Raw genomic sequence first — 25,302 nt, forward strand, 5'->3', positions numbered from 1 at the left:
GTCAAATCACAATAATCCTTGTAAATGGGGGTTTGCCAGAGTTTTCAGATTGGTCAAGTAGATGAAATTCTCTAGGTATGAGGCTTTTGGAAAATTCTGTACCTAGTCTGTCCCGTCAGTGGCTTGTTTTCACAGTGTCATGATTTGAGTGTGCTGTGCATTAAGGTTTTGTTGGAGTTGGGATGTGGGGCAAGGGGAATGGAGCAAAGTAAAATGGCACAAAGCTTGCTGTTCTGAAATAGATTAGCCACTTTTTCTGAGTAAATGCTTGTTGAATGTTGAAAGTTTTTAGCTCATTTCCAAACTTATAAAACGTTGATATTTTTCAAATTTTGCCAGTGTTCTACATGGCTTTTATGAAAGAGGATATTTACCGAGTCCCTTACTCTGCCAGTCTGGAAATGTTTCCTCTTGCCTTGAATGTTAAATAACATACATATTCTTTGTCCTGGCTGTCAGCTAAATTTGGCATCTGATATGATAATAGTTTTCATAGATTCTATCTATTACTACTAATGTTATATTACTCACTACAGTGATTGAATAATCTGATGCTCATGCAAAGGTTTATTAATCCATGTGATTTCAGAATACTGCATAATAACCTCGAATTACATTTTCCTATAATAACGTTTTTTTCATATTATTTAATATACTTGAAATGTAGTGCCCTTCAAATGTCATTTTTGAATAGGTTTGGAAAAAAGAATTGGAAAATTATAAAATTGAATCGATCTGAATTTGTTTTTTTTTTGGGACAGAGTCTCACTCTGTTGCCCAGGCTGGAGTACACGGGCACAATCTGGGACACTGCAATGTCTGCCTGCCAGGTTCAAGCAATTCTGTCTCAGCTTCCTGAGTAGCTTGGACTACAGTTGCAGGCCACTGTGTCTGGCTAATTTTTGTATTTTTAGTAGAGATGGGGTTTGTCCATTTTGGTCAGATTGTCTGGAACTCCTGACCTCATGTGATCCACCCACCTCAGCCTCCCAAAGTGACCCACCATGCCCAGACTCAATCTGAATTTTAAAATTTTCAAATGTTTTTCTCAACTCTATGTATTTGAAGATTAACTAGCATACTGCTTACATACTTTCTAACAATACGTTATTCAGATGAAGGCTGATTATATTTGTGATGCTCTCTACCATAAATTATGAAATTTTACTATGCACTAATTACCAATGATGGGATTCAAATATATGTTTAATTATTTATATTTTAAAATTGTTGAAGGTATTGCATAATAATTTTGAAAAAACAGTTATATGAAAATATTTGTACATTTTAAAATTTCAAAAAATTATTTCAGATATTGTAACCATTTGATATATCAATAACTGTACAAGGTTAAGACTTTTAACACAGAATTAGGATATTTTTCTTTGATTTGAATGGATCAAATACTCGTATCTTTTCTGTCACTTTAAGATTCTTATAGCTGTGATGTTTTAAGTTTCCGTTACATATAGTCCTGACTCTATACATTAGCTGAAGCCAAAGTATAATTTTAAAATGTAAAAAAGCCATATCATTTTCCTCTAAAGTTTAGTTATTGGTTTTTGAATTTGCAGAACATGGTTTACAAGGGCTTTCCCAACCCTGAATTTTCAGTCATTTTATAAAATATCACAACATTTTAAAGGAAATCCAAGACAACATATCATTTCACTAAAAAAAACCCTTAATACCCGTCTTTAACAGACAACGATCTTTTTAATAATATCACAATACTGGCATCACACTTAAGAAAATTTAACGTCACTATTGACTACTCAGTTTCAGCATTTTTCTAATTGACTAAAAATGTTTATCTGAAATCAGTTTGTTTTAATCAAGATGCAAATAAGATTTGCACATTGACATTACAGTTTATTTTGTTATGTATAAAAATATTGGAGGCTGATTGAAAGTGGTCTAGCAGAGTTATACGACTAACTGTCATTATGTGAGCTGGCATCACATCTATGAAATTCATGGGTCATCCACTAACACATAGGGCAATAAACATGGCCCTTTTGCTCTCTTGGACATAATTCCTAGGGCTCTCACAACTTTCTTTTTGAATTGGCTAGGCACAAATTGCCTGATAATATGCTCTTGTCCCAATCCAATGTGCTATTTACTCCATATTTTTCTTTCTGCATGCCTCAGGATATTATATTACTCTAAGAAAGACTTTCCAAGTGATTCCAAAGTATCTTGCACTGTGTTAGATTTAGCAACGTAAAAATGATACCATACTTATTGGCTTTAAAAAATAAGCATTTATTTAGCTCATAGTTAAGAGGGCTCACCTGGGCATTTTGCGTTGGGACATTTCTTCTGCTGGTTTTGTCTAGGGGCACTGTTATCTGTATTACTCCATTCATCTGGGCACCTTTGCTTTTTAAGTTTGGCTGACCATTAGCCAGAATGATTAAAAAAGAACCATGTGTTTCATTATGTGTACAGTTTAGTCTTCTTCACATAGTGGCTGTTGAAGGGGTTTCAATAGCAGCAAGAGAAGCCAAGTTTCATTGTGCAAACACTATTTACTTTTCACCTTGCATCATGTTCCCTGTTATCCTATTGGCCAAAACAAGTCATATGGTCGAGCCCAGAATCAATGTGGTAAGGAACTGTATGAAGATGGGGTAGGCTAAGGAAAATGGAGAACAGTTCTCTGATAGTTTACCACACATCTCTACCATTCCACTGCATTGTCGTTTATGAAGTATTTTGACACCTTCTTCAAGAGAGAAAAGAAAAGCAGTTCCACAGATTTAATCTACAGTTACATGTTTCACTGTAAAGTGACTCAATTAAATATATATTTTCTTAGGAAAAAATATAACAATTTTATATTGATAACACTAATAATTTATCTGAGCCTTTAATTAGGCCTCGCTGATAAACTCCTTTATGGTATAACTTGATTTCCTCAAATAAAATGAGGTTATATCTGCCTCATCCCCATCAGAATGGCATTTTCAATTGCATCACCTCCACCAGATAACCACAAGACTCAAATCTGACAGAGCTGTCTCTCAATACACAATGCTGGAAACTGACAATGAAGCTCTGGGAGACTGATGCATTTTCAGTAATGCAGGGATTATTATTTTTTTTCTTTAAAGCTGCCTTTTCCCCCCACAGGGAAGAGGTTTAAAGCATTCATTGTGAGAGAAAAGCTATTTTGCTGTTTTTTTTTAAATGGGTATTTCTAAGAACTTGAAAAATTTTATGTCACTTTCAAGCACATTATTAAGAAAGGCAGAGCCAGATCAGATTCAAACTTTCCTCTCTCACAGCCAAATCTTCTGCAATTGAAAACTTCAGGGTGACAAAAGAAGCTGAAGTGCAAGAAGTAAACTGTTCTGACTGAAAGGACCTAACGGCCCCCATCAGCCTGATGTTACCTGTGTTATTTCATGGTGTCACGCTTAGATTAGATAGAAACACTGCAATTAAGTTGAAAACGAATAGCACCACGGAGAAAATGTCCACCAAATATTAGCTTTCCCATAATCTTTGTTAATTGCTTGGAAGAATCTAATGTGAGCTGCCTAGTGCTGATGTCTATGAAGGCTGCCACGAGTGCTGCAGGATGAGCTGAAAGACATTATAAGCTTGGTCAGGAAATTCATTATTTTATGAAAGATCTAACAGAAAAATCACCAAGACAGTTGACTGTAGGTTTTATTTTTTCTTTTTAGCATTAGTTATTAATACTAATATCTATCTTTCTGTTTCCTGCAGGATTGTGTCAGCTTATATAGATTTATAGGTTTCAGAAAGCTGGACAGCAATCAGAAGAAAAAGAATTAGTAAATTTCATTATCATCACCATTTTTAATCTCTGTCTGAGGAGACCATCTATCCTACTAAAACTGTAAAAATACAATATAATTATTAGAAAAAATTTAAAATATTTAGTTTTACTATTAGATATTATAAAATGTAGTGTTAATCTCTCTTTGAAAAGTTTAAATGATGTAAATCACATATAGTTAAGGTGTTTGGAATTTGTTTTATTCCTCAGTTTTAGCAGCTTTAATTTAGTAGTTAATTTTTTAGAAGATAACTTTAAACTGACAAAAGAGTTTCACAAGAATAGTATAATGAGTTTCTATATGCCCTTCACACAACTCTTTCTATCATCTTATGGAATCATAGAACATTTGTTGAAACTAGATTAACCATAGATCAATACTATTGATGAAAGTACAGAATTTTAGGGGTTTCACCAGATTTTTTGTGACTCTCCTTTCTGTTTCAGGGTCCTGCATTATGTTTAGTTGTCACTTCTTCATAGAATTCTGTAACGTAGTTTTTTTTTTTATCATTTCTCTCTCTTTTTTTAGTTATTTCTGGTAATTCTGAATAAAGCTCTTAGAAACATTTACATGTAGGTTTTTGTCTGACCATATGTTTTCATTTCTCTTGAGTAGACACATAGGAGTGAGATTTCTGGGTCCTACAGTAAGTAAAATGTATGATTTTGTTAAAAATTTCTAGTTCTTCAAAATAGCTGTAGCTTTAGCATGTTAACCAGCAGTGTATGAAAATTTCATTTACTTAACCTCATCAGTGCCTCCTATTGCTAGATTTATTTTTATATGCATTTTAAGAGATAGGTAGTGATAACTTCTTAGCTCATTTGGTTTTATATTTGCATTTTTGAGCATGTTTTAAATGTTTTATTTCCATCTGTATTTCTGTTTTGGTAAAGTGTCTGTTCAGACATTTTGCCAATATTTTACATTGTTATTTTTCCTTAGTTTGCAATTTTCTGAGTTTTTAAAAATTTTGATTTGCAAATATTTTCTCTCAGTCTGGGACTTTAAAAAAATAAGAGTATCTTTACAGAACAAGCACTCTTTTTTCAATTTTATTTTATTTTAGATTCAAGAACTACATATGCAGGTTTGTTCCATGGGTATATTGAATGAGGCTGATTTGGGCTTTTAATGATCTTGTTTCCCAAATAGTTAAATAAGTACATGACAGGTAGTTTTCAAACCTTGCCTCTGCCTTTTTCTCTCCTTCTGGAATCCTTATCATTTATTCTTCCCATCTTTGTGTGTATGTTTGTGTGTGTGTGTGTGTGTGTGTACCCAAACACATTTTTCATTTTAATATAGTTTTTTTTACTTTTATAAGTTGTGCTGTTTTGCTGTTTTTATTTTACACTTAAGACTCATCTATTTTTTATTTCTCTATAAATGAGATACAACAAAACGTTGAGTATAAGGACATACAGATGGAAAGACTAGACACTGGGGACTAACAGGAGAGGAAATGGATAGGGCAAATATTGAAAACCTACCTGTTGAGTACTATGCTCACTACCTGGCAGATGGGTTCAGGTGCCCCAAGTCTCAGTATCATACGATATAATCTTGTAACAAACCTACACATGTACCCCTGAATCTAAAATTTAAATCAAAATTAGAATATACATCTATTCCCTTGTTAACTATCATAAACTTGTTAAGCAGGGATAAAAGTATTTAAAATTTGGGACTAATTTGTCTATCATTATTATTTGAAGTTTTTCTCCATTGAATTGTTTTAGTAGCATTGCTAAATATCACTTGTCTATATTAGTTTGATTTAGTTTTATGTTCCTTATACTCTTGCAGAAATTAGCAGGTCTTTAGTGCCAATGCCACACTGTCTTCATTCCTGTCACTCTATAATCCTGTAGAGTAGCTTGTGAATTTCAGCTTTTCTTGCTCATGAGGGCTGTCTGTCTGGTATAAGGTGCATCCTCTGAAGCAGCAGTAATATGGATTGGTTGTGTCCCCACCCAAATCCTATTTTGAATTGTAGTTCCCATAATTCCCAATTGTCATGGAAAGGATTCAGCGAGAGGTATTTGAATAATTAGGGCAGTTACCCCATGCTGCTATTCTCATGATAGTGAGTGAGTTCTCACAAGAGCTGATGGTATTATAAGGGGAATCTCCCTCTTTGTTCGTCACTTCTCCTTCCTGCCATCATGTCGAGAATGATGTGTTTGTGTCCTCTATGCCATGATTGTAAGTTACCTGAGGCCTCACCAGCCATGCATAACTGTGAGTCAATTAAACCACTTCCCTTTATAAAGTACCCAGACATGGGCAGTTCTTTATGGTAGCGTGAGAATTGACTAATACAATAAATTGGTATTGGGTCATATGGTGATGCTCTAAAGATATCTGAAAATGTGGAAATGACGTTGAAACTGGGTAATAGGCAGAGGTTGGAACAGTCTGGGGGGCTCAGAAGAAGACAACAAAATATGGGAAAGTTTGGAACTTCCTAGAGACTAGTTTAATGGCTTTAACCAAAATGCTGATAGGGATATAGAAAATGAAGTGTTGGTTGAGGTGGTCTCAGATGGAGATGAGAAACTTGTTGGGAATTGAAATAAAGATACTCTTGCTATGTTTTAGCAAAGAGACTGGCACTACTTTGCCCCTGCTTTAGAGATCTGTGGAACTTTATACTGAGAAAGATGGTATAGGGTATATGATGGAAGAAATTTCTAACCAGCAAAGCCTTCAAGAAGTGACTTGTTTGCTGTTAAAAGCATTCAGTTTTATGTATTCACAAAGACATGCTTTGGAATGGAACTTATGTTTAAGAGGAAAGCAGAGCAAAAAATTTCAGAAAATTTGTAGTCTGATGATGTGATGGAAAAGAAAAACCCATTTTCTTTGAAGTAATTCAAGCTGGCTGCAGAAATTTGCACAAGGAATAAGGAGGCAAATGTTAATCATTAATGCTATGGGGATAATTTCTCCAAGGCATGTCAGAGGTCTTCATGCAGCTCCTCTTATTATTGATCTGGAGGCCTAGGAGGAAAAATTGGTTTCCTGGGCCAGGCTGAGGGCCTTGCTGCTTTTGTAGTCTCAGAACTTGATGCCATCCACTCCAACTGTGAGTACAAAGGGCAAACATACAAGTCAGGCCATGGCTTGAGGGTGCAAGCCCCAAGCCTTGGCAGCTTCCATGTGATATTGAGCCTATAAGTGCACAGAAGTCAAGAATTGAGATTTGGCAACCTTTGCCTAGATTTCAGATGTGCAGACAGAAGTTTGCTTCAGGGACAGAGCCCTCACAGAGAACTTTTGCTAGGGCAATGTAGAGTAGAAGGGAAATGTGGGGAGAGTCCCCACTGGGGCACTGCCTACTAGAGTCATGAGAAAAGGGCAACCATTCTCCAGACCCCAGAATGGTAGATTTACCAAGCACTTTCATCATGCACCTGAAAAAGCCACAGGCACTCAATGTCAGCCCCTGAAGGCAGCCAGGAGGGAACTATACTCTGCAAAGTCACAGGAGTGAAGCTGCCCAAGGCTAGGGGAGCCCAACCCTTGCATTGGTTGACTTGGATTTGAAACTGGGAGTCAAAGGAGATCATTTTGGAGCTTTAAGATTTGACTGCCTTGCTAGGTTTTGGACTTTCATAAGGCCTGTAGTCCCTTAGTTTTGACCAATTTCTCCTATATGGAATGGATTTACTTACCCAATGCCCATAATCCCATTCTATCTAAGAAGTAACTAACTTGCTTTTGATTTTAAAGGCTCATAGATAGAAGGGACTTGCCTTGTTTCAGATAAGACTTAAACTTGGACTTTTGGGTTAATGCTGGAATAAATTAAGACTTTGGGGGAATGTTGGGAAGGCATGATTGTGTTCAGAAATGTGAGAACATGAGATTTGGGAGGGGGCAGAGGCAGATTGACACGGTTTGCTTTGTGTCCCCACACAAATCTCATCTTGAATTGTAGTTCCCATAATCCATACATATTGTGGGAGGGACCCCATGGGAGGTAATTGAATCATGAGGGCATTTACCCCGATGCTGCTGTTCTTATGATAATGAGTGGGCTCTCCCAGCTACTATGGGAGCCCACCTTTTGCATTGGTGTGACTTGGTCTGCCTCAGCCTTCTGAGTAGCTAGGATTACAGGTACCCACCACCATACCCAGCTAATTTTTGTATTTTTAGTAGAGACAGGGTTTCATCATGTTGGCCAGACTGGTCTCAAACTCCTGACTTCACGCACTCTGCCTGCCTTGGCCTCCCAAAGCATTGGGATTACAGGTATGAGCCACTGTGCCAACCCCAATAACTATTTAAAAGCCTCCTGCATCCAGGCTACTGTAAAACAAGCTTCATCAAAGGTAGTAGAAAAGCTTTGCCATCCTCACACCGTAGTCCCTTCCACTAATGTACCATATGTGGAAGAAGGAATTCAGACCTCCTAGCTTCTCCCAGGGAAGTGAAACCAAATACTATTCTATACCAACATTCTAATTTTAAGGAGAAGGGACCCAAGGAACTGGACTTTGTCTCATCTGACACAGAGTTCTGATCAGACCCTGCACACTCTGAGTGCCTGGGGACCACTGAGAATATAAAAAGCTAGATATTGTGGAGGATTACACACCTCAGAAGCTCAGAGAAAGTAAAGAAAAGAGTGGAGCATGTGTTCAATGTTCTGGCTTTTGGAGAACTGTCCAAAGGACTAATTTCTGTTTAGCCCAACTCACAAAGCTGGTGGGAATCAAGCACATTCTAAATGTCTGAGTGCCACTAAAACCAAACATAAAAAAGAGTTTTGTGCCATGTTGTTCGTGTTAGTTTGTTCTCACACTGCTGTAAATAACTGCCAGAGACTAGATAATTTATGAGGGAAAGGGGTTTAATTGACTCACAGTTCTGCATGGCTCAGGAGGCCTCAGGAAACTTAAAATCATCGTGGAAGAAGAAGAAAACAATCCTCTTCACATGAAGGCAGAAAAGAGACGTTCCAAGCAAAGAAGGAAAATCCCTTTATAAAAACCATCAAAAAAGTTATATGCAAACAATGGAATACTGTTCAGCCATAAAAAGTAGAAAATCCTGTAATATGTTACTGCATAAATTAACCTTTAAACATTATGTTTTGTGAAATAGGCCAGTCACAGAAGGACAAATACTGCATGATTCTGGTTATATGAGATATGTAAATGCTGAGACTCATAAAGGCAGCAAGGAGAATGTTGGTTTCTAGGTGCTAGGGGAAAAGTAAGTGAGAATTTGATGTTTAATTGTGATGGTGGCAGGAGGCAGACAGGTTCATAGGCAGGAAGGGATGGGTTCCTTGTGAGGTCTGAACTTCAATTCAGGAATAGCCTGACACCTGGGATCTGGATTGTCAGTTCTTCAGGGAGTTCGTGACCCAGAGTCGGAACTTCCTTAATATCTTTTGGACAGTCAGATGGTGCATTTTCTGGGCTCACCCATGGACCAATCAGCATGCACTTCCTCCATTCTGAGCCCATAAAAGCCCCAGATTCAGACAGACTTACACACATGTTGGGACTACATCCCTGTGGGTAGAAGCTACTCACTTTGATCTCTTCTCCACTGAGAGTTGTTCTGCTGCTGAATGAAATTCTTCTCTGCCTAGCTTAGTCTCCAGTTGTTTGTGTAACCTCATTCTTCACAGATGCAGGACAAGAACTCGGGACCCAACAAACAGCAGGTGCAAAAAGGGCTATAACCTCTTCCTGGCTGGCTCACTGATCTGTGGGCAGTGATACACTCTCATTCATTGGACTGCAGGGGTGAAGAGTGGGAATTCTTCTGGGGGCCCAGACCTCAGGATTCCATGAGCCAAAGCTGTAGTGCTATAGCCCTCCCACTCTCCAAACAGGGTTGGGTGGCCACTCAACATGATGGAAAACTTCAGTCAGGCCAGCCCAGAAGCCACAAGCCAAAGCAGGGCAGTGGGACTGAACAAGCTTTAACACCCCCACCTCCCACCCTTTAGGGCTCCCCAGTTGCTGGTGTCTTCAGGTTTTCTGGTGTCACTGCATTTCCCTCCTCCAGACAATGGCACTCATGACAAAAGCTGCCTGTGGTATCCCTGGCCCAACTGGGAGCCTTGCAGGGAACTGACATCTGTGCCAGTGCCTAGATTGCCCACCCCATGGCAGCATCTGGTGGCCTGTGTGCAGTGACTGGACCCTGGGATCCCTTACTCACACTCCTTTCACTGCTGTGCACCTGGCTCACCCTTGGTGGGCATGGGATGGGGCGTGGCCTGAGCCGAGTCCAGTCTGCCAGGCTGAGTGGGTGGAATAAACCCAGTGGGCGTCAGCAAAACTCAAGCAGAGTCGCCACCAGCCGCAGAAGTTTCTGGCTGGCAAAGTGACACCCTGAAGATTATTTAACAATAGTTACAAAGTTTTAGTAATGAAATATTAAAAAGTTCTGGAGCTCTACTCTACAGCATTGCTCTTACAGTTAGCAATATTGTACTGTACCAAATGAAAATTTACTAAGATATAATTTACAAATATATAAAAATATAATTGTATATGTAATACATGTAAATATAATTGTAAACTATATTTACAATTGATATTTGTATGTTGATTTTGTCTCCAATGACATTTCTAAACTCTTTTATTACAGCATTTCAGTGGAATTTCTTTTTATTGCTTTTATATATACAATTATGTCATCCCCAAATAGAGACCATTATATTTGTAAACTATATTTTGTAAATTGTAAACTATATTTGCAATTGATATTTGTATGTTGATTTTGTCTCCAATGACATTTCTAAACTCTTTTATTACAGCATTTCAGTGGAATTTCTTTTTATTGCTTTTATGTATACAATTATGTCATCCCAAAATAGAGACCATTATATTTAGTTGTATATAGTCTGCATTCCATCTATTTCCTATGTACTGGCTAGGAATTCAAGTATCATGGAGTGTTAAGAGGGGACATTTTGGCTTTTATTCCAATCATAGGGCAACACATTCAGTCTTTGACCATTAAATATAATATTAGCCCTTTGGTTTCTTGTAGAGAAAAGTAAAGAAAGGTCATTTCTCTTTCTGGTTTATTGAGAGTTTTTATAATAAGTGCACATTAAATTTTCTTAAATAAATTTTGTAATAATCAACAGTGTTTTGTATTAAGTCAATTTTGGTGAAATATATTAATCAATTTCCAAATGTTGTCAATCTGGCATTTCTGAGGTCAAATTCCACTTGGACTTGATGGATTATGCTTTGTATGCATTGTTATGTTCAATTTGTTAATATTTTGTTGAGACTTTTTATAATCTGAGTTCACCAGGAATATTTATGTCTTTCTTTGCTTGTAATGCCTTTTACTTTTTTTGATATTACAGTAAACACTTTGGGAAGTATTTTCATCCGTATTTTTAGAAATAAACTGTGTGGAATGAGTAATATTTTCTCATATTCACTAGTAAAATCATGAGTCCTGAATTGACTTTTTAAACAAAGCTTTTGAACTAAAAATTCAATTTATTTAATAAGTATAGTGCTATTCAATTCTCATTTTTGTGAGATAGTCTTATAAGAAATTTATCAATTTAATTGAAATTTTTGAATTTATGAGGATAAAGGTGCTTTTATTATTTCCTTATCATGCTTTTAATGACTACAATACTAGAGTACTATCACTTCTTTTGTTCCTGGTGTTGGTAAAGAGTACTTTCTATTTCTTCTTTTTCTTTTTCTTTTTTTTGTCAATGTGGCTGGTGATTTATCGGTTTTATTTATTCTTCAAATAACAGAATCAATTTTAGATTTTACTTTTCTTTGGGTGTATTTTTATTTTTCCATTTTATTAAGGTAGAAACTTAGATTATTAGCTTTAGATTTGTGATATAGACTGTAAATTTCCTTGTGAGTACTATTTTAACTGCATCTTACAATTTTTGAAATACTGTCTTATGAGTTCAAAATATATTTTAATTTTCTTGAGTATTTACTTTCTACTTTTTTTTTCACTCTGTCTCCCAAGCTGGAGCCCAGTGATGATCTCAGTTCACTGCAACCTCTAGCTCCCTGGTTCAAGGGATTCTCATGCTTCAGCCTCCTGCGTAGCTGGGATTACAGGCACCTGCCACCATGCCTCCTAATTTTTTGTACTTTTAGTAGAGATGGGGTTTTGCAATGTTACCAAGGCTAGTTTCAAACTCCTGAGCTCAGGTGAACTGCCTGCCTTGGCCTCCAAAACTACTAGAATTTCAGGTGTAAGCCATCACTCACAGCTATTTTTACATTATTTTTGTGGGTAACCTAATTTTCAAAGTTTTGAGGATTTCCCCGTGTATTTTTTTAAATTTCTGCTTTAATCATATTATGGCCTTATACAGTTTCTATAATTTCTAGTGTTTAAAATTAGTTCAGATTTGTTTTATCTCTGAATATGGTCTACTTTTTTAAATGTTTTACGGGTACTTGAAAAGCAAATGTATTCTAACTGGGGGGAAATGTTCTCATATTTGTACAAAAGCCCCCAATTTCACTAATATCTAGAGTCAACCTATTTAAGCACTTTGAATAATCTAAGATTTATTTCTCAATTCTTTATAACTATATATATTCAGGAATGTTTTAATAATGTTCCTTGATTAAATTTGATTAGTCATCAAGGACAGAAATAGTATCTGCATTAGTATACTTCTAGAAAGTTGATGTAACAATTACTTCTTTGAATATGCAACAGGAGGAATTCTGAATTATTAAAGAAAAATCTTCTCAAATTCACTGTATTTACAAAATGAAATCTGCTTTTTTTGTATCTGTATCAACCAGAGGCATCTTATAAAAGCCTTCTATATACATAGCTAACGTGGAACAAAATTCATATAGCATATATTTAAATTTTATCTCCGTTTTTGAAAAATCAAGATTTTGAATTGCTTTGTCATCATCTAAACTGAACAAGTTCATTATTTGTTTGATTATTTTTATATTTATTTTGCTTTATGAGTTCATTGATCCGATCTCCCTTAATTTTGTACCTGACGGAAGTGGCTCACTCAAATTCTGGCCTTGGGTGGCGTAAGGTCGCTGAGGGAGCAGAAGTCATTTTAATATTATTACTTTTTTTTATTATTATTATTATTTATAGAGTCATGGTCTTGCTATGTTTCCCAGGCTGCTCTTGCACTCCTAGGCTCAAAGGATTCCCTGCCTTGGCTTCCCAAAGTTCTGGGATTATAGACATGAGCCACTGTACCTGGTCTTGTTTGATTTTTAAATCATGCTTTGTGAGATATTTTTAAAGCAATTCTAATTTTTTTTGAAATATTTGTAACTTTTAGGTTCCTTAAACATAGCCAGTATGAATAATGGAAAAGCAATCTAACATTAGCACTAAGCATTTTTCTAAGTTATTCCTGCTAGTATTATTATTTGAGGGGTTCCAAAGGTAAAGTGGCACAGTCTTATTTTGTATTGTTCACTGAAAAAACTGAAGGAGAAAACTGCATTTAGAATTTTTATTCATGGCTTCTATATTTTGCTAACATATAAGGACTGCTTGGTTAAGAAACATTAATAACCTGTTTTTGTCAAGAGCATGTTTAAAGTTTTAAACGTATTGAGATGGCAGCAGCCCATTTGCTTACCACTTTCATACCCACTGGATCATGTTCAAGTGTTTCTTTATTCCTTTATTTCCTCAGATCTTCAGGAAAGTCTACCTTTATCATAATTTACTTTTGATAAGGTTTCATCTTCAATGTTTAAACGTCAAAGTCAAATTCTGAATGACCTTTTACTAGAATAGAGTCAGATACTGAGTGTCAGATATTCAACACAAGGAATTAAATATATTAACCTATTTGGATAGACATTTAACGTTGCTGAGTATGACATTGCTTTTCCTTAAATTCCAAAGAATCCTTGCATTTCTACCACAGAACATTATTGGAAAAAGCTGGTTTAATTTGATTTAAATATTCGTTGACCTCCATATACTCTAGGTTTTTGTTTGTTTGTTTGCTTAATTCTAGAATTTGTTCTCTTGGTTGTTCATGATGTGTGCTGGTCTGTGTGTGCCTCTGTTTCAGTGTCTCTGGATAAAAAACACTTCTGTAAACTGAAAGTTTTGTTGTAAATCCTATTGGGTGAAAAGTGAGCTGTATATTTTCAAATTAAAAGCACTTATATCCTAATTATGTAATTGTATTTAGTTTTTAATATACGCTTCATCTCAACCTGCCCTTAATTGAATATAGATATGATTATATTAGTAGCCGTTCCCAGAGATAAACTGGAGATGTAAATGTTGATGTGGTAAAAATTAATCATCTTCCTAAGAACAAAAATGTTTATATTCACTATGTCAAGGTTTCCTTACACGTTTTCTTTTAGTAAAAAGAAATCAATCCCTTTTAAAACAGACGTTAAATTGGCTTATTCCTATTTTAACTCTGTAGATTCTGACACAGGTTTTGGTTTAAGCTAGTTTGTTACCCCACCACCTGCATATCTACAGCAGTTGCCCCATATCCACTGTTTTGTTTTCCATGGTTTCAGTTATCCAAGACCAACCATAATCCAAAGACACTAAATGGAAAATTTGTGTTTTAGAAATAATCATACATTTTAAATTGTGCACCATTCCAAGTAGCATGATGAAATTTCACGCCATTGGACTCAGTCCTGCCTGGGACATAAATTATCTTTTTTTAGCAGATCCATGCTGTAGACAATTCCCACTCCTTTAGTCAATTAGTAGCCCTATTGGTTCTCAGGCTAAGTTTTCTGGTACTGCAGTCCTTGTGTTTAGGTAATCTTTATTTAACTTAATTATGGCCCCAAAGCACAACAGCAATTTTGCTGGTACTTTGGATAGGCCAAGAAGAAGCCATAAGGTGCATTCTTTAAGTGGAAAAAATAAATGCTATTGCCTTAATAAGAAAAAAGGGAAACATCATATTCAGAGGTTGCTAATACCTATGATAATAGATAATAGAATACCTATTATCCATGAAATTGTAAAGATGGAAAAAGAAATGTGTGTCAGTTTTGCTGTTCCAACTTAACCTGCTAAAGTTGTGGCCACAGTACATAATATGTGTTTAGTTATAATGAAAAACTCATTAAATTTGTGAGTAGAAGACAAGATCAGAAATATTTTCTGATTGGCAGCAATGGGGTTGGTTACTCTCCATGGTTTCAGGCATCCACTGGGGGTCTTGGAATGTATTCCCTGACAATAATTGCTGTCTCACAGGATAACTAATTTTGAGGTATAAAAAACACATTGAGGAACTCTAAGTGTAATTACACAGTTTAGTGTGTGACACAAAATTCTAAAATATAAACAAATTTAATATTTTATGAATTTTTGAGAAAGAACCATAGATATATGTGCATATATCAGATTATTCCAAGTTTATGGTTAAAAAATTATTGCCTAAAGTGCTTTAAAATGATTTTTAAATGCTTATCATATTCAACAAGAATAAAACATTGATATTTTATTATGAGGAAAATCATGTTTTAACATGAGGTATGAATGTATTTTAGCCCCAGTTATGGCTTTTTAATTATTAAAAGTTTTAATATATGAAAAACTTAGTGAATTACTTTTAAATATTCTAAGTCATTAAAAATTTGTGGCTATATTATTAATAAACTTTGGTATCCAGGTCATTAAGTTATTTCTCCAAGTTTTGATAATGCTCAAGGCATAGATTTAAATGAATCAATGTCTAACACACACACACACACAGAAATGATGTTCATTAGCTGTATTAAAGCAGTGCTAGGATATCCTTTACACAAAATATTTTAAACTAGTTCAGAGCCCAGTATTCCTCTCTTTGCAGAAGAGAGGAAAATTTTGGCCTTGAGATTTAAAATCACTGTGCCTTCATATCTGAACACTATAGAGCATATATAGAATGCAATTCCAATAACCTATTTAGAAACACTTAATAACACCATGATACATGAAAAGTGAGAAATATGTGTTACATTATAATGCACAATTGTTAGTAATTGATATGGTTTAGCTCTATGTCCTCACCCAAATCTCATGTGAAATTGTAATTCCCACATTTCAGGAGAGGGAACTGGTGGGAGGTGACTGGATCCTGGAAACAGATTTTCCTCTTTCTCTTCTGGTGATAGTGAATTTTCATAAGTTCTGATGGTCTAAAAGTATGTTGCACTTCCTTCTTTACTCTCTTCTTGCCCCCATGTGAAGAGGGTGTCTGCTTTCCCTTCCACCATGATTGTAGGTTTTCTGAGCCCTTTCATTCATGTTTCCTGTTAAGCTTGCGGAACGGAGTCAATTAAAACTATTTTCTTCATAAATTATCCAGTCTCAGGTAGTTCTTTATATCAATTTGAAAATGGGCTAATTTATTAATTATAAGGCATTAGGAAACTCACTGAAATATAAAGTAATAAATCTGTTATGAAAACTTTTCCTTTATTAAGAAGCCATTGTAATTTTTGAAATTTTATATTTTTAATAATTTTAGTAAAGATAATTGTTTCTTTTCTCTCCTCTTAGAAAACATGAATATATTTTGGAGGATCCACAATATAAAACTGATATTTATATTTAATTTAAATTGGAAATGCTTGAGGCTCAATGACTATATAAGGGAAGATGGTGTCAATTGGGAAAGATAGGGGAGTTGTATGATGTATCAGATTTCTCTCACAAATGACTAGAAAGGCTGCAGAGCATAGATAGATGTTACAAAAAGCAGAAATCCAGGGCATATTTCACACTATGAAAGAGAAAACATCAATTCTCTTTTTAGAATGTCAAAAAGGAGCAGAAATGCTTCCTGAAGAAGCTACTCTGCTCTTCTTTTCACATATTCTCTAGAATCATAGAAAGAGGTTCATGCATATTTCTTGGCAAGCAATTAAGAAAGGTGCTGGTTTGTTTACCTGAGAATATGTTACCACATTATGTTATAAGTTCCTATATCACTAAATAAATAAAATCAATTCCTGATGTAATATATAATCTTAGAAATCAATGAGGAAATAATCCAAGTTTTTGTTAAATGTATGTAAAAATAGGAGTCTTTAATAAGAAGACTACTGAGTGACTAAAAATTGTATAAAGGTGCTCAACATCATTACATAGTGGGGTAATGAGAGTCCACTACTTAAATCATTACTAATGCAAGATGTAAAATTGTAAAACATCAAGTGGTAATAAGGAGCAACTGAAACTCTCACGCAGTACTGGAAAGAGTGCATGCTATTAGAACCATTCTGGGAAACTATATGGCATTATCTATTAAGGATAAATATATAGAAACCTATGGCCTAATAACTCCCTAGGAAAATAAACAATAGAAATATATCCAGTATGCCTCAAAAACAGGTTAAATATGTTAACTGAAGCATTATCCATTATAGGCGGAAACTGAAATAACTGAAATGCTCATCTGCAGTAAAATGGACAAATAAACGACACAAATGAATAATCCATTGCCATTCTTAACATCATAGAATAGATTAATGTCAGAATAATAATATTAAGAACAAGAAGCCAAATATAAGTTCATACTATGTAATTGTATTAGTACATTTCAAATTTTCCCTTATATTTCTCTCTTCTTCTGAGCCTTCCAAATCATCCCAACCTCTCCCTGTTACCCAGTTCCAAAGTTGCCTCCACATTTTCAGATATCTTTATAGCAATGCCCCACTCTTCTGGGGCCAATTTTCTGTATTAGTTTATTTTTGCATTGCTATGAAGAAATACTTGAGACTGGGTAATTTATTGAAAAAAATAAAGAGGTTTAACTGGTTCAAAATTGCAGGCTGAATGACTGGGAAGACCTCAGGAAACTTTCAGTCATGGCAGAAGGTGAAAGGGAAACAGGCATGTGAAACATGGCAGGAGCAGGAGAAAAAGAGAGAGAAAAGGGAGGTGCTACATACAGTTAAACAACCAGATATCAGGAGAAATCACTCACTCTCATGAGAACAGGAAGGGGAAAATCTACCCCCATGATCCAGTTTCCTTTCACCAGGTTCCTCCTTCAACACTGGGGATTACAATTGGACTAAGATTTGGGTGGGACACAAATCCAAATCACATCATTCAGGCTTTACAGAAAGCATGGTGCCAACATCTTGTTTGTTTCTGGGGAGGCTTCAGAAAGCTTACAATCGTGGCAGAAGGCAAAGGGGAAGCAGGCATGTCACATGACAAAAGCAGGAGCAAGAAAGAGAGAGGTTCCACACATTTTTACATGAGCAGATCTCATCAGAACTCACTCACTCTCACAAGGACAGCAGCAAGTGCAATGGTGCTAAGCTATTCATGATAAATCTGCCCCCATAATACAATCACCTTCCACCAAGTCCCACCCCGGAAGTGGGGATTACATTTTGACATGAGATTTGGGAGGGGACAAATATTCAAACTATATCAATAGGTAAAGTGAGTTTCTTGTAAGCTGCATAAAGTTGAGTGTTTTTTAAAAAAATCCAATCAAACATTCCATGTCTTTTTGAGTAGAGAGATTAGTTCATTTACATTAAATGTAATTATTCACAGGTAAGAATTTATTGTTGCCATTTTTAAATTTGTTTTCTGGTTGTTTTGTTAGTCCTTTCTTCCTATATTTATTTATGTATAAGTGATTTTCTTTATTAGTGCGTTTTAAATTTTTGCTTGTGTGTGTATGCGTGTGTGCATATATTATAACATTTTGCTTTGTGGTTGCTATGAGGCTTATGTGTAACATCTTATAACTAAGCATTTTAAACAGATGACAAGTTACATTTGGTCACAATGGAAAGACAAAAACAAGGAAATAAAAAACAAACAAACAAAAACTACCCCTAAACTCCATCCTTTTCATTAATTGACTGGTGGTTGTCTCTATTTACACATTGTCTATATCTTAAAAATTTCTTGTAGTTATTATTTGTTATAGATTTTCCTTTTAGTCTTTGTACTAACAATATTAGTAATGTGATATCATAATGTAGTGTTTGAGTGTTCTGTATTTGTCTGTGTAGCTACTTTACCAATGAGTTCCTTACATTTAAATAATTTTTTATTGCTCATTACCTACCTTTTCTTTCAGATTGAAAACCTCACTTTAGTATTTCTTGTAATTCAGTTCTTGTGTTGATTAAATCCCTCAACTTTTGTTTGAGAATATCTTTATTTCTCCCTCATGTTTGAATCATAACTTTGGTGAATATAATATAGAAAACCTTTTATTTTTTCTTCAATACTTTGAATATGTCATTCCATTTCTTGTAGCCAGTAAGGTTTATATTGAGAAATTTGAGGCCAGACATATAAAAGCTCTCCTTTATATGTAATTTTCTTATTTTGGTTTTCTTCTTTTATGATGCTTTTTTTGTACATGACCTTTGAGAGTTGGATTATTATATGCCTTGAGGTAGTTATATTTGGGTTGAATCTTCTTGGTGTTCATTGAATTTCTTGTACTTAGATATTTATATCTTTCTGTAGGTTTGGTAAGTTTTCTGTTATTTCTTTGAACAAACTTTGTACCCAATTTCTTTCTCTATCTCTAATTTAAGGCAAATAACTCTTAGATTGGCTTTTTTGAAACTATTTTGTAGATCTTGTGAGCATGCTTTATTCATTTATTTTCTTTTTCTCCCTCTCACTATGTATATTTATGTAGGTATTGTAGAGCATACTAATACTTTCTTCTGCTTAATCAATTCCGCTGTTGAGAGAGTCTGACACAATTAAATTTTTCAACTTCAGAATTTCTGCCTTTTTTTTATTATTTCAATCTCTTTGTGTTAAACTTCTCTGATAGAATTCTGAGTTTTTTCTCTGTGTTATTTTGAGATTTGTTGAACTTCCTTAAGACAACTATTTTGAATTATTTGTTGAAAAGGTCACATATCTTCATCACACTACAATTTGTTATTGATGCCTTGTTTAGTCTTATTGATGAGGTCAAGTTTTCTGGGATGTGCTTTTTTTTTTTTTTTTTTTTTTTTTGAGATGGAGTTTTGCTCTTGTTACCCAGGCTGGAGTGCAATGGCGCGATCTCGGCTCACCGCAACCTCCGCCTCCTGGGTTCAGGCAATTCTCCTGCCTCAGCCTCCTGAGTAGCTGGGATTACAGGCACGCGCCACCGTGCCCAGCTAATTTTTTGTAATTTTAGTAGAGACGGGGTTTTACCATGTTGACCAAGATGGTCTCGATCTGTTGACCTCGTGATCCACCCGCCTCGGCCTCCCAAAGTGCTGGGATTACAGGCTTGAGCCACCGCACCCGGCCGTTTTCTGGGATGTTCTTAATGGTTGTGGATGTTTTCCAGTGTCTGGCCATTAATTGAAAGGTATTTGTTCAATCTTTGCACTCTGGTCTTATTTGTACTCATATTTCTTGAGAGGACTTCCCAAGAATTGAAAGGGATTTGAGTTTGATACTCAAAACTCTTAGCACTGCTACTACCATTTTTAGTATTGGGAACCTCAATGGAATAACTATCAACTATCCTAAGCCCAGAAATGTTGCCACTCTTTCAGACTTCCAGATACACAGTGCTGGTAAACTTGGGAAAGATAAGGGGAAGTTATTTGGATTCCCAAGTAAAATTTCTTACTCCCTTTCCTCACTTTCTCTTAAGCAGAATAAGTCTCTCCCTACATTGTGCCACCTGGAGTTGGGGGAGGGGTAATGTAGGCACTGCCGTGACCACCACAGCTGGCAACATGATGGGTTGCATTTGAAGCCCACAGCCTTTCAGACCAGCGCAGTACTAGGGCTCACCCAAGGCCTCTGTGTGCTGCTTCCTGGCTTTCACTGATGTCTACTACAGGCCTATGGCTATTTTAGTCAGCAGGTGGTAAATCCTGCTGTGACTGTTTCCATCTCACCAGCACAACAGATCCTCTTCTGGCTCAAGTTGGGTCTAGAAACACCTTCTGGGAGCAAATGCCTGGAATTGGGGGCTTCAGCGATCTGCCTGGTGCTTTATTTTACTGTGACTGAGCTGGTATCCAAGTTGAAAGACAAAGTCCTCTTCCTTCTCCTTCCTCTAGGCAGAACAAGTGCCTCTCTGCACTGCCTGGATTGGGGGAAGGGTAATGCAGGCACGTCTCATAGCCCTGGTGTCAGTGGTGTAGACACTGCCAAGGTTGGTGTCAAACTGGGTTGCACCCTAAGCCCACTGCCTACAAGACAAGCACAGTGCCAAGGCCTGCCCAAGGACTGCAATCTCTGTGTCTTTCTACTCAAATTTATTTGTGGCCCTAGACATCTTTTGTTCATCAGTGATGAAGACAGCTGAGATTCAGGTTCCTCCAGCTAAGGTAAAGGATTCTCCTCTGGTTCAGTGGTGGTTTAACTGCTCCCTCTGTAGGCACCAGCAAAATTCTTCCTGGTGTGGTAACAGTGACAGGGAAACACTGAGTTTCAGTGCAAATTTCCATACTCATTTTGCTCTCCTTCTTCCAAGCATAGGTTTTTTCTCTCTGCTATACTGATTGGAGTTTGGGCAGGAATGGTGCAGGTAATGCATGGCTGTCCTTCTTACCTTCTGCAATGCCTCTTTCTTTGTTAATATCTTAAAATCAGGTACTGTGATTGCTCACATTACTTTTCGGTTATAAGAGTGCTTTCTTTGTAAATATTTGTGCAATTTTGGGTTCCATCAGGGGATAATTGCTAGAAGGTTGAATTTACTCAACTTGCTCCAGCTTTTCTTCTATTTCTAGTTTTGAATTGAAAATGATCTGAGGTTATATTTGAAAGCCTTTTAAACAAAAAATTGGTTTATAGTTGGGGAATTTCAGGATTTCTCTTGGAAAGTACACTAAGCTTTGCTTTGCATGTTTTGGTGAACAAGGATAAGGGCCCTCCACTCAGAGCATGATTTATGGAGTTCTATGATAAAACATACTATTCAAGACTCTACTTGAATTTAAGGTGATTTATTATACTTGATAGAAAATGAGGTTAATGAATCATAGCTGGTAGAGTCCTGAGGTCTTCAATATTAAGGGTAACTATGACAGACCTCTAAAGTGAAAAGATACATATCTTACCTAATCTTTAATGACATTTTATGTCCCTCCAATGCCTATATGCTCAGTATTAATTTCTATTTCTTTCTGAAAGCAGTATTGTTGATCTTTAAGAATCTAAATTGAATGAATGATTGAATGTGTAGAGAAATGAACTAACACAGTTACTTTCCTACCCACTATTGCATTTGTAATTGTAATACACTATGCTCTGCTTATGCAAACACAGGAAACGAGCAAGATGCTAGACATGTCTTTCATGGAAGCTTGTTTTCTGAAATTTATGACTGCTTGCTTTTGTAGCTCTGCTAACCTTTTATAAATAATAGCATAATACTGTAATTTGACAAGCTTTATAATATGAATTATGTGCTAATTACACTAATTTGGCTCCTTTTATTGTCTTCAAGCACTTATTTAACAAGGATTTTTGTTTAAAAATAGAAATGCAAATCTTTTTATAGTGAACTTAACCATAACTATTTTTCATGACCTATTCTTGATGTGATTAGTTATGGATTATTCAAAATTATATTTGACCTTGAATGGAATGGCCAATGAATAAAAGAAAGTCATGTGATCATATGTTTTTAACCAAAAATATGTAGACATTATATTTTCAAAATGTTTATTTAAAAAAATATAGCCACCTGTTTTTAAAAGCCATGTTATTAATTCATGTTTTGTTTCCTTAGATTCTTTAGAGAAATACACGTAGAACATGTTCAGTAATCTCCAGCTGGATGGTCTAGCATTTCACTATTCCCATTGTTTTAGAATGCAAGGAACTGGAGTTAGCCTAGTGAATATTAAAGATGCCTACAGAGAGAAGGAATTTAATCGCAGCAAGTAACCCAGACAAAGTGGATAAACCCCTGCTGACATTTCAAACCTGAGCCATAATCCAAGGAGAGTGTTGGCACCAAATCATCTAATTCACACTTCTAAAATGATATCAGATATTCATTTGTCTTAGCTTTAATGATGATTAGTTTTCCTTATTTTGGGGAGCAGGATTAATTAATCTTATGTTTGTCAGATAGTAATTATGCTTCCTTTATATTAAAATTATTTCTGAATGTCTTATAAAACAGACATGACCAAACAGTAAAAAGCGATGGAAAATTAAATCAGAATGTAAAATAAGTCTGTCACTAGTTAAAATATACATAAAAAAGGTTATGAAATTCAAATATCTAAACACATTTAATAAATATTATTATTTTTTAACACTGATTTACCGACACTCTTGTTATACAATAAAAATACTATTAACTCACATACCTAAAAAGACAAAGCGTAGTGTGATCTTCAAATATAACTTCATTCAGGTTCTCAAATGATGTTATCAGAATTAACTCTCCTGCTAACTCCTGATTCTCTTTGAGGGACAGCAAGAAGGCATGCTTTGTACATAATGTATAGCGATGACATCTGTAGATTTAGACTTGCATCTTATCACGTAGAAAAGCATTGAAATACTTCCTGAGCACTCTTAAAAAACAATAGCCTTCTGCTTTGGAAAAGAAGACATGTATTTATGAAATAATTTAAAGTACAGGTAATGTAATCTTTAATGGCAAAATATATGACACAGAAAATAAATACCATTAGGATTCTTAAGAGATCAAGATCTGCCAATGAAAAACTCGGCTTTGTTTAAGCCGTTGTCCATGAGATAATCTTTCACCAGGCCCGCCCCATGTGAAAATTCCCTTTATCTTTCTCTTTCTTTCAACTCCTTTGCCTAACAACTTGACTGCACTTAATGCTTACTTTCATCTCCATCATTTTGCATTCATATGTTCTATTTTATTATCTACTCTGTTCCTTTTGCCAAATTAATATTTCATCGTATTTCCTATGAAATATTCTCACTGGTTTCATTTGTTGCATGTAGTGATCTGTAATACTTTCCATGGAACACAGTTATCTTGGTTTGGAACTCTTATTTTCCCTACTGACTACTCAGATAATCATACACAAAATGTCATTTATATGAATCCCGTATATTTTTCTTTCAGAGGTGTCTCATCTACGCTTATTTTAATCTTCAACTATGCCAAGGCCTGAAATTCATTGAGCTCATTGCATTAAATTGATGCACTATAAGCTGCATATTCAGTTCTAAAGGTTTAACACTTCGCTCTTCCTGTGATACTCACAGTTAAAATAAAACCTGGAGTCTTATCAATAGAATTCATGCGCTATGGAAATTGGAAGAAAATTATTTCTAGATGGGAATTCTAAGACTTTCTCTGAAGTCACATTACATACTTAACTGTTTACTTGATGGGGACAATAATTTGATTAACAAGTGTTCCCACTCCCCAAATATTTTATTTGCTTTATTTGAAAAACAACCAAATGAAAACATATATATTGATTATATATACATATGTGTGTGTGTATATATGTATTGTGTATATATGCAACATATAAATAGAGAGAGAGAGGGAGAGAGATAAGTATACATATTTATTTATTTATTTTGGCATGGGGTCAAAAACAGAATTTCTCCTTTGCCCTTTGAAGGCTCACTGTAGATAAACAGGAGGAAAAAAACATTAAATATGTATTTAATGTGCATAAGCACAAAGAATTACAGAATGACTTAACCCACTGTAGTCCAGATGCTTCTATGTCCCCCTTCACAGGGAGCCAGAGATGGAGGTGTAGGAATATATAATTTTCAGGGAAAATGAATGAGTCCAAAGGACCCTGAATCAAAGTCTCTCTGAGCTCCCTCAAAGGTGGTAGGAAAGTAAAGGGCTGAACTTCACTGTGAACACAATTCATCTTATGCAGGTAAAGTCTCCAGGGAATTCTCTAGGATGTGCCCTCAGAAGAAAAAATAAAAACTTGTATAGGCATGGTAATCACTCCTAGTTTTTTCCCTTCACCTGTGTTTAAATCCTGGGTTATTTGATGAGACCCTTTAGAGAGGTTCTTAAAACAATAGCATTTCTCTTGGAGAATATCTTCCCTAGTCAAACAAGGAAATTCCAGAGAGGATGCCTCTCAGTATTGTGATGCTTAAGGAAATTAAAAAAAAAAAAAATCAAAGGAAAAGGTGGTAGGGAGGGTCTGAGATCGACCTTGGTTTTGAGCTTTATTTCTAATGGCTATTTTATTTCCTTTAATTCAAAACACTTACCTGTCAAAGTGCCATAGTCTTGGTGTATCATTTTTTTGAGGCTGAGTATCAGCAAGTCATACAATGATATTTGACACACACAGACACACACACACACACACACACACACACAGAGAGAGAGAGGGAGAGAGAGAAAGAGAGAGAGAGAACAGAAACTATAAGGCAATGGATATTAAATAAAAAACATAATATTTCAAATAATTATTCTACTATATTCAAATACAATTCATTATTTGCATTTTTTAAATATTTAAAATGTTTTTTATCTAGCAAGTATTTACAAAACTCAAATTGGAAATGAGTACATACCAAGTATTTA

The sequence above is a fragment of the Callithrix jacchus genome, chromosome 1 (assembly GCF_049354715.1).
Source record: "Callithrix jacchus isolate 240 chromosome 1, calJac240_pri, whole genome shotgun sequence".
Classification (NCBI taxonomy): domain Eukaryota; kingdom Metazoa; phylum Chordata; class Mammalia; order Primates; family Cebidae; genus Callithrix; species Callithrix jacchus.